At 31.7% G+C, this 9499-nt stretch overlaps 1 long non-coding RNA gene across 1 annotated transcript; it reads left to right on the top strand.

Annotated features, from left to right (window-relative positions):
* Window positions 1-7819: 7819 nt before the first annotated feature.
* LOC123661636 lies at window positions 7820-9161 on the top strand. The gene is made up of 2 exons (XR_006744371.1): window positions 7820-8071; window positions 9007-9161. It is a non-coding gene; the product is annotated as an uncharacterized LOC123661636 (long non-coding RNA).
* The last annotated feature ends 338 nt before the right edge of the window (window positions 9162-9499 follow it).

The following is a 9499-nucleotide window of genomic DNA, read 5'->3' as shown; positions in this document are numbered from 1 at the left end:
GGAGACAAAATCTGTAAGCCATCGTTTGAAATGAAGAATCTGTAATGTTCCTTTGCTTTTATTGATAATGATTGGTTTTTCATAAGACTGGCTTCTTTAACTATGAAAGTAATTAAGTTTTTTCTTTTGAATTATTCGTTATATGCAATGTAAACATTAACGCGAAAAAGAGATGAAAAAAGTAGGCGGCCCCTTTTACACGCTCGCGCGCCGCTTACCTCGGTTTCGATTCGCGGTGCTTTTGATGTCGACTGTTGCCGACGCTACATTTCGCCATTATTTATAAATAACAGTGTGTGAAAGTTACTTGCAAATACAAAGATTTACCAATTTGACGAAAAAATATTACAATGGGTAAGTATCTAATATACGCATATTATTTTATTTTTTACAAAGGACACTGTGATATCTAGAAGGCAATTTTGTATCCAAGAAGGTATGTGTAATACTAAACATTTTTTAATTAATGCTTATTTAATAAATTAATACGTTTTTCTTAATTCATAAAGGTTGTTTGTTTTAAATATCAAAAGGGAATATACATGTGCTTTAAATAAGGGTCAAATATATATGAACAGCTATTTATAAACTGTAACATAGAAGATTTACTCCAGATGCTTTGACCTTGACCAATTAAAAAAAAATGCGTGCGTACAAAGTACACAGGTCAGAAGTGAAACTTCTTTGGCAAACTTATTGAAAAAGTAGGCGGTATCATAATTAAAACATTACTTGGAATAAACTAATTAAAAAAAGACTAATTGAAAATACAAAAAAAAACTAATTGAAAATACGAAAAAAAACTAATAAAAAAAAAATGGTAATTGAAAAAAGCCAAAAAGCTAACGTCACGCGGTGTTCCCAGGCGATCACCCATCTCAGTACTGACAGCGTGACGCGTTGCCGCGTTAGTGGTCGCTCAAATTTTACCCCTCATGCGCCTTCGTTTCGAAGAGGTTTCACTTCAAATATATATATATATATAACGCCACATTTATAGCTAATTGAAAGTTCTATAACTTTATTTAAATCAAAAACAGACTGATTGAACTAACAGCGCAAAAATCACGCGCACTTCTGATGAGCTGAGGTTAGACAACGTACACACACTTGTCTAAGGTCTAACCTCAGCTCAAACATTTCTTTATTTTCCAGAGAACGACGATATTACTTTTCAACAAAATAGTCAACCATTTTTCACAGAAACAGAATGTGAGACAGATTGGATGAAACCCCATTCTAGCTCCAGTGCTAAAGGTAAATACTATGACAGACAATGGCAAATCTATATTATGCGCCATTGCTACCCCTTGAGTCCCACGACAAAAAATGCTACTAAACAGTTCATCTCTTAGAAAGAAGTGACGTATTATTTTTCTTTTTAACCGACTTCCAAAAAAGGAGGAGGTTCTCAATTCGATGTTACATCAGAACTTTTGACCGGGTAGACCGATTTCGACAAATTTTGTTTTAATCGAAAGGTGGTGTGTGCCAATTGGTCCCATTTAAATTTATTTGAGATCTAACAAATACTTTTCGAGTTATATCTAATAATGCGTTTTTACTTGACGCTTTTTTCGTCGACCTACATTGTATTATACCGCATAACTTTCTACTGGATGTACCGATTTTGATAATTCTTTCTCAGTTTGTTACCATGATAAGGAAACCAGGATCTGATGATGGGATCCCAGAGAAATCGAGGGAAACTCTCGAAAATCCGTAATAACTTTTTACTGGGTGTACCGATTTTGATAATTTTTAATTTAATCGAAAGCTGATGTTTATCATGTGGTCACATATAAATTTTATCGAGATCTGATAACTGCTTTTTGAGTAATCTTTGATAACGCGTAGTTGCTTGACTATTTTTTCGTCGATCTACGTTGTATTACTTGTCGATGTAATTGAAGTCGGTTTTTTTTTCGTTTGCGAGCAAACACAATTATTATGGTACTAGGGATTGCTTGGTATCATTTTCGTATAAAACGGATACAAGGAATTCATTTTCAATACAAAAAAGCTATGTTCTCATACAAAAAAAAAAATATAATGATTTTAACGAAAAAGTACAAAATTGCATCAATTTTTTCAAAAAAAAACCCAGTGCACAATTATAGAGCGAAATACCCCTGCGGTAAGTAGGTCGCGGGATTTCGAGGTAAATAAAACTATAAACAATGTTATATTGATTTTTTTTATTTCTTTTTCAGATAATTCGCATAAACGGAAGAATAATCAAATAAAACCATTAGGAGATCAACATTCACCATCTAAATATTCTAAATCAATTAATACGCAGCAGTCAAAAAATCAAGTAGATAATAATAATGACCGTTCTCCTCCAGAAAAACATAATAATAGTATATGTCAACTATGTAATCGTCTCGAAAATCCCCAAGACAAAAGAAATTTTTATTTTGGTAATCTACTCGCCTACGAATTAGAATTGTTACCTCCTTGTTTACGTTCTGAAGCCTACATTTATATCTTAAGGTACATTGATATGTTAAAAAATAATCATCAGCCAAGAAATGACAAGAACTAGTTAGGTCAGATTCATCTACTTACAAGAAAAGTCAAAAACAGGGTTTCTGAAATAAATAATTAATACTAACTTTATCATCATTAATAATAATCTTTTCAGTACTTATCAATTAATTTTGTTTCTAAGTGCGTTAAAGTTTAGTAGTAATCAATTAATAATGATGATGAAGTTAGTATTTATTATTTCAGAAACCCTGTTTTTAACTTTTATCATATAAATATAACATTTTAGCCTATTTGATTTTATAATAACATCAGCAGATATTAAAGAGATCTTATTATTTTCGCGTCAATTTTTTGCATTTTTTTATTTGAATTATGATGTTTTGTAAATTATAAAAAAAATCTTTCAATTACTCTAATTTTGTAACAAAATATAATACTTTGATTTGTTGTCAACAATAAAAACGTTACTATGAAATGAGTATTTTTTTACTTTATAATTAAAACTTTAAGCTTATTCCTAATCAATTAGTTACACGTATTTAAGTTATTCTTTTATTTTAAAGTAAATCTTGATTGCATTTTACTAATATAATATTTTTGACAGTTTGGTCTAGCAAACGGTTTCGTAAGGGTGTCAAAATAAATTTAAGGGTGGAGAATAGCCGCTCTACTGTTACTTGTGTGGCGGGTGCCGCCAAAATTATCTGAGCTAAATCTGCCAGTACATTATTCGGTAATTTTGATGACCAAAATTCCAAAGCATTTTCCGTTATTGCAAGTCTGGGAATCGAAAGGTACTCATTCAATAAAGTATCGATATCTAGTAGAAAAGACCTAGGTGAATCTTGAGTTTCTTTCAAAATAGATTCTAAGGTCATTAGATCAGCCTTAAAATTATTGTCACTACATGGTGAATCTGGCAATACAGCGATAGAACCTCGAGAGCAATCTGGTATCGCAAGGTCAACTGGAGTATCGTCTTGCGATTCACTGCTACGATCTGAACGTACTTTAAGAAGCTGCTGATATACATCTTTTATTAACATTTTTGCAGTGATGATTTCCTCATCTGACAATATTATTTTAAGCCGCGGATCCAAAAAAATTGCTGGGAGAAATGCTTTGTTCGCAAGTAAGGTTTTCTCTCGTTCTGTCATTGAAGACACAATATTTATAGCCAGATCGAAATGGATCCTCTCCGTTTTGTTTTTACATATTAGCCATATAGAATAAAAATCACTCAACGTTATTTTTTCACTCTGAAGACGTACGGTTGCTTCTTGGGAAGGTTCGAGGCACAAAATTATATTAGCTATGTCGTTCCACGTATCATCATTTAGCAATCCGGCTACTTCTTCGCAATCATCACAAATGCTTCTTAAATTTATTAGGCTTTTTAGCATAAAAAAAGTTGAAAGCCAACGAGTGGGACAATCTAGGACCGGCTTTTTCAAATTTAGATTATTTATTTTTTGTCTTAGATTAGGGCGTCGTAAGATTTTTACTGCCTTACGACAGTTGTCTATTGTCATTTCAGAATCACGTTTTTTTTTAAAAGCATCTTTAATGCATAATTGTAGAGTGTGCGCTGCACAAGGTAATGATCTAATTTCAAAAGAATTTTCTTCCTCAATATTTATGTTTGGAATTGATAAGTCTAGACCATCGAAATTATTGGCATCATATACTATATCTCCGTCAACTTCATCACAAATATTATCGTCATCTGAATCTATGTAGTCATTTTTATTCAATAATTTTGCAATTTTTAGATAGTTAGCACCATTATCTGTGGTTATGGAATATATATTTGATATAGGTATTCGATAGTCTGCTAATACTTCAAGAAGTTTGTTTTTCAAATTTTCAGCCGTTTGTCTTTCGTACATTTCTAAGATAGCAAGATTACGAATAACTATAGTCGACTTTTTCATATACTGAGCATTTATTCCAATAAACTGTCGGTCATTGCATGTTGCTGAATCCATTTTCAGCGAAATTAGCATTTCTTTCAATTCGGCTGAAATTTTGTCTTTAATTTCATATGCCTTGTCTGCTACCAGTGGTTTTATTTTTTTTGCGTTTGCTATTTCTGTATAATGTGGTGATATTGTACTTAAAATTTCTTTGAAGGCCTCATCTTCGAGTAACTCAAAAGGACGTCCATGAACTGTCACCAACTTAATGCAACAGTTTATCAATTTCTCTTTCAAAATCGTATCTTTATCATGTTCAGTTTTTTTTGTGGACGGTACAATCGCTTGATTTTGTGATTCATTTATTATAGTAATTTGACGATACTCTACAATGTGTTTTAGTCGCAAATGGCTTGTTAGATTTGAGGCATGATTACTCTAAAAAAAAAAAAAAAACAATTTGTTAATGTTATATAAACCTTGCATGATGAAATTGATAACAATTTTCGAATCATAATGATATATATATATATATATATATATATATATATATATATAATAATAATTCCTCTGGAATTCGATAGAACGACCCTCAGCATTTCATATATGCGAGCTACTCACTACGACTATAAAAAGAGCCCGAGCACGGTGTACTTTAGTTAAATGGCCTCGAATTTATGGGGTCCTGGGGGGAGAGGGGGTAAAGGGAGGGGGAGGGTGGGTTTTTTACCCCCCTCGTAGTGTGCTTTTCGCGTAAACCCCGTGGTTTCGAAGACATCGTGTTTGAAGTTTTGAGGTTAACTTTACGTGATTCAGAGATATTACAATACCTTAGAGCTCCGCGTCTGACTCCACCTTAACTCCGGTGCTGCGGGAAGTGCACTCATATGCTCCGTTCACCAACTTTCACACTTAATTTTCGAACAAATTTACGTAAAAACGATCTCGATTGCAAGATCAACAAACGATACGAAGTAACGCTTAACGACTGACAAATCGACACTTTTAAACAAAATAACGCGTCACTTAGCATTTCCTTTAAAACTATTTAAACACAAATTCATTATTTTTATCTAAATAACTGTATGTAAATTAATAACACAATAACAATTGTTAAAAATATCAATGGTTAAAGTTTTGAAACTAGAATAACGCTTAGCTTCGGCGCTGCACCCGTCATAATACACTTAACCGAAGGCACCCGTATCACAGTGTTGCCGTTGTCATAAAATTATGCCGGCGCGACATAATTTCGTTAAAAAAACCCTAACTTATTTAACTTCAAAATTACACCATTTATCGACATAATTTCGTTACAAAAAAAAAATAACCCTAACCTATCTAACTGCAAAATTACACCGTTTATCGACCTAATTTCGTTACTTATTATTATTATTTTTAAATTAACCTACCACCTTTGTGGTTAGAATAACGCTTGGCTCCGGCGCTGCGGGAAGTGCAGCCCTCCGCGCCTCCGCGGCTCAAAAAAAAAAACACTCTAGGGGTGGGGCAGACCAAGACCACGTGGACAGTGGGGTGCTCCGATTCGGTTTTGGGTATTTTTCGAATTTCTAAACCTACATTCTAGCACGCAATGTTACTAATTTTATTAGAATATTATGTTTGACGCGTTATTTTGTTTAAAAGTGTCGATTTGTCAGTCGTTAAGCGTCACTTCGTATCGTTTGTTGATCTTGCAATCGAGATCGTTTTTACGTAAATTTGTTCGAAAATTAAGTGTGAAAGTTGGTGAACAGAGCATATGAGTGCACTTTCCACAGCACCGGAGTTAAGGTGGAGTCAGAAGCGGAGCTCTAGGGTATTGTAAATTTGTAATATCTCTGAATCACGTAAAGTTAACCCCAAAACTTCAAACACGATATCTTCGAAACCACGGGGTTTACGCGAAACGCACACTACGGGGGGATAAAAAACCCACCCTCCCCACCACCCTTTACCCCCCCACCCCCATTTCACCCCATAAATTCGAGGCCACTTAACTAACAAATGACCTGAATTTAGTAAAAAGCGGTTATTTTAATATTAGAAACAGACACTCCAATTTTATTTGTATAGATTAGGAAAAACTTGAAAAATGAGAGTAAATTACTTACCTTTAGTTTTTTCCCACATAACTTGCAAGTGGAGATTTTTTCAGAATCGTTCCAATCAAAATGCCTATGCACAGCGTTTGATTTTCGGCGTGGCATTATGTTTTCATTAACAAGCTAAACAACTCTTGACTTAATAGTAAACATGTAAAAACTTGCTCGCGTCACGCCCGGGGCCTGTTGTCTATCACAAATAAATAAGTTTTAAGTAAAATCACGCAACACACGGGAGCGAATTAGATAGAGATATCGTGTATGTCGGCGATACACCAGAGTTTCCTCGTTCGGAGTCCATTAAAGTGAAAAAGTACACTAAGATTTTCTCGGTTTATTACCGCACAGCTGCTCGTATAGAACAGCTTGATCTTTTCATAAATCAACTGCTTTTATAGTTATCTTACAATCAAATACAACTCCTTTTAAAATTAACAAATAAAATTAGATACTGTAAAATAATTCTTGAATTACATCTTAATATTTATAATAAATGTTTTAACGAATTTAAATAAGTTAAAATGATTTATATAATATAAAGGTTACTTAATTTAATCTGAACAAACATTAATGTGAACAAACATTAGTCAATGTAAAGATGGCGCTGCAAGCAAGATTCGAAATGAAATTACAAAAAGACTTATTGCATAAAATAATAAAATTCAGTACAAAATAATTATATTAATAATAACAGATATAAATTCGAATATTTACACAGTAAATTGAGTATTTTAACAATAAATGAAACATCAAACGTCTTCAAAACATTCAAACAGTCAAAACAGTGTCTATTAAATATCAGATCTCAATAAGTAACGGTTTTATGTTTACAAAGTAACTATTTAAATCTTATACATTTCAGATATTCCTATAATATATTCACTTTAACAATAAACTAAAACATAAATAGTATATAATAGTATATAATAATAGTTTCCAATTATTGCCGATAGTTGGCGATTTGCGCCCATAAGTACGTTCGGTGTGAAACTCTCCTACAATATCGTAATTCGAAAATATTCATACAAACTAACGTCATCTTTTGGACGAGGAGGGTGAGTTCGGGGTGATATATTAATGTGCCAAAAATAGATGGCAGTAGCAGCAGTAGAGTCGAATTTTTGCAAATATAATTAATTTAAATAATCAATCAAACATGTTTTGTAAGATTCATAGGTATAAAAAAATATATTATAAAATATAAGTATATTTTAATTTATCTCCAATATTTTTTTGCCGTGGCAATATTATTGAGGCCCATCGTGCGTTAGTCGGCCATATTTGAATTTTGAATCACTGTTTTTTTGTGTTTGATGTGTTCGTTGTGATTTGAATTTTATTGTGTTATTCCCTACGTTTTGACTTGTTTACGGACTTTTTGATCTTCTATGTGTTACGACATCATCTGGCTTGTTACTTGGACCCCGGACTGATTGCATGACTGTTAACTTGGCTCTTTATTATACGGATTACAATTTTTGCAATTTTGATTAAGTACTTATTTTAAAATGCCGAAATCAGCTGAATTAAAATGTTATTTCAAATGTGATATTGATGGTGAGTATTCAAATTATTTAAAGAAACGTTTCAAAGCAGTATTTAGACATTAAGTTTTATACCAAGATTACTCTTTTCTTCTCTATTCGACTTAGTAAAAAATTTTATAAAAGAGAAGTAATTAATTTGTATGCCATTTTAAAATTTGGTTAGCAAGAAAAACAGCCTATAAATCATTTGGCAAGCATACAAGGATTTTTTCAGTAATAATAAAATCGGGCTGCAAAATTTGTTCTTTATAAAATCATAATAATAGTTAGTAATTTAAACATAAGCAGGCAGCTTGTCTTATTGTGTATCTGCAAAAAAAAAAACAGTCATAGTGCAAAATAATTATTTGGTGGAGCAAGATTGATTGGCATTCATATTTAAATTTTGGTTAGCAATAAAAATAGATTACGTTTTTTTTTTTCATAATCAGCAGTGTTCGTTAAAACTGGGTGGGACGGTTATAAAAATAAAGCTATATATATGACACTATCCCAATATTACTAAATAGGGATCCCTTTCTTTTGAATTTTTTTTTTTTTCTAATTTAATTTTGCAGTTAGGTATTTTTTGGCATACTATTTCAGCAGGCACAATTATCGTAAAGGCTTATATTACTAGCACACGGGTCACTCATTGCTGCTTTTACATATATTCAGCCGCAAAAAAAAATACTATAACTGTTCAGAGACAATAAAAATTGCAGACGGATTTAGAAATATTTGCTGACTATATGTTGCTGCCCAATTATACTAGCTAATCAGTAATATTTTTTTGCTAACAATGATACAAATACTTTGCAAACTGTTTAAATCACACCCTTAATAAAATAGAAGTAATAATTAACTCTTTTTATTCCTTTCATTGCATTTAGAATTCATTATTATGTCTCTTTAGTATTACTTTTATGTATATAGCAATATTTTAAGAATATTAAAAATTTTCAGGACCCTTACATCGCTTTCCCAAATGGGAATATCCTCATACATAGAAGTTAAACCAATGAAAATTTTGAAATTTTGATAGAAATGATCATGTTAAAAAACAAGCATCCGATTATTATAATAAAAGATGAAAATAAACAATAGTTTTATAAATTCTATATGGTACTGGTGTTTTATTTTTAAACCCTCGATTTTCTGTTAATATTAGGTAAAATAGAATTAATTTGAAATCAAATTTTTAATACTTAACACAAAAAAAATAGAAAATACTCTTAATGTACATACTTGTAAAAATTAATGATAAATATAAAATACTTTTCACACTATTTCCACCAATTTATTAATACAAACTGTAGATTAATAAATAAGTGGAAAAAGTGTGAAAAGTACATACAGTAAATAATTTGAATAATAATCATTCTGGTAAAAAAAAGAAATAAACAGCGGCATCTGTAGTATTATTATAGAAATAAAATTGTACGTGCACGGCATCTTT

This window comes from Melitaea cinxia, chromosome 17, assembly GCF_905220565.1.
Source record: "Melitaea cinxia chromosome 17, ilMelCinx1.1, whole genome shotgun sequence".
In the NCBI taxonomy this organism is placed as follows: domain Eukaryota; kingdom Metazoa; phylum Arthropoda; class Insecta; order Lepidoptera; family Nymphalidae; genus Melitaea; species Melitaea cinxia.
The sequence above is the reverse complement of the archived record's forward strand: the minus strand, read 5'-3'. Positions and strand labels throughout refer to the sequence as shown.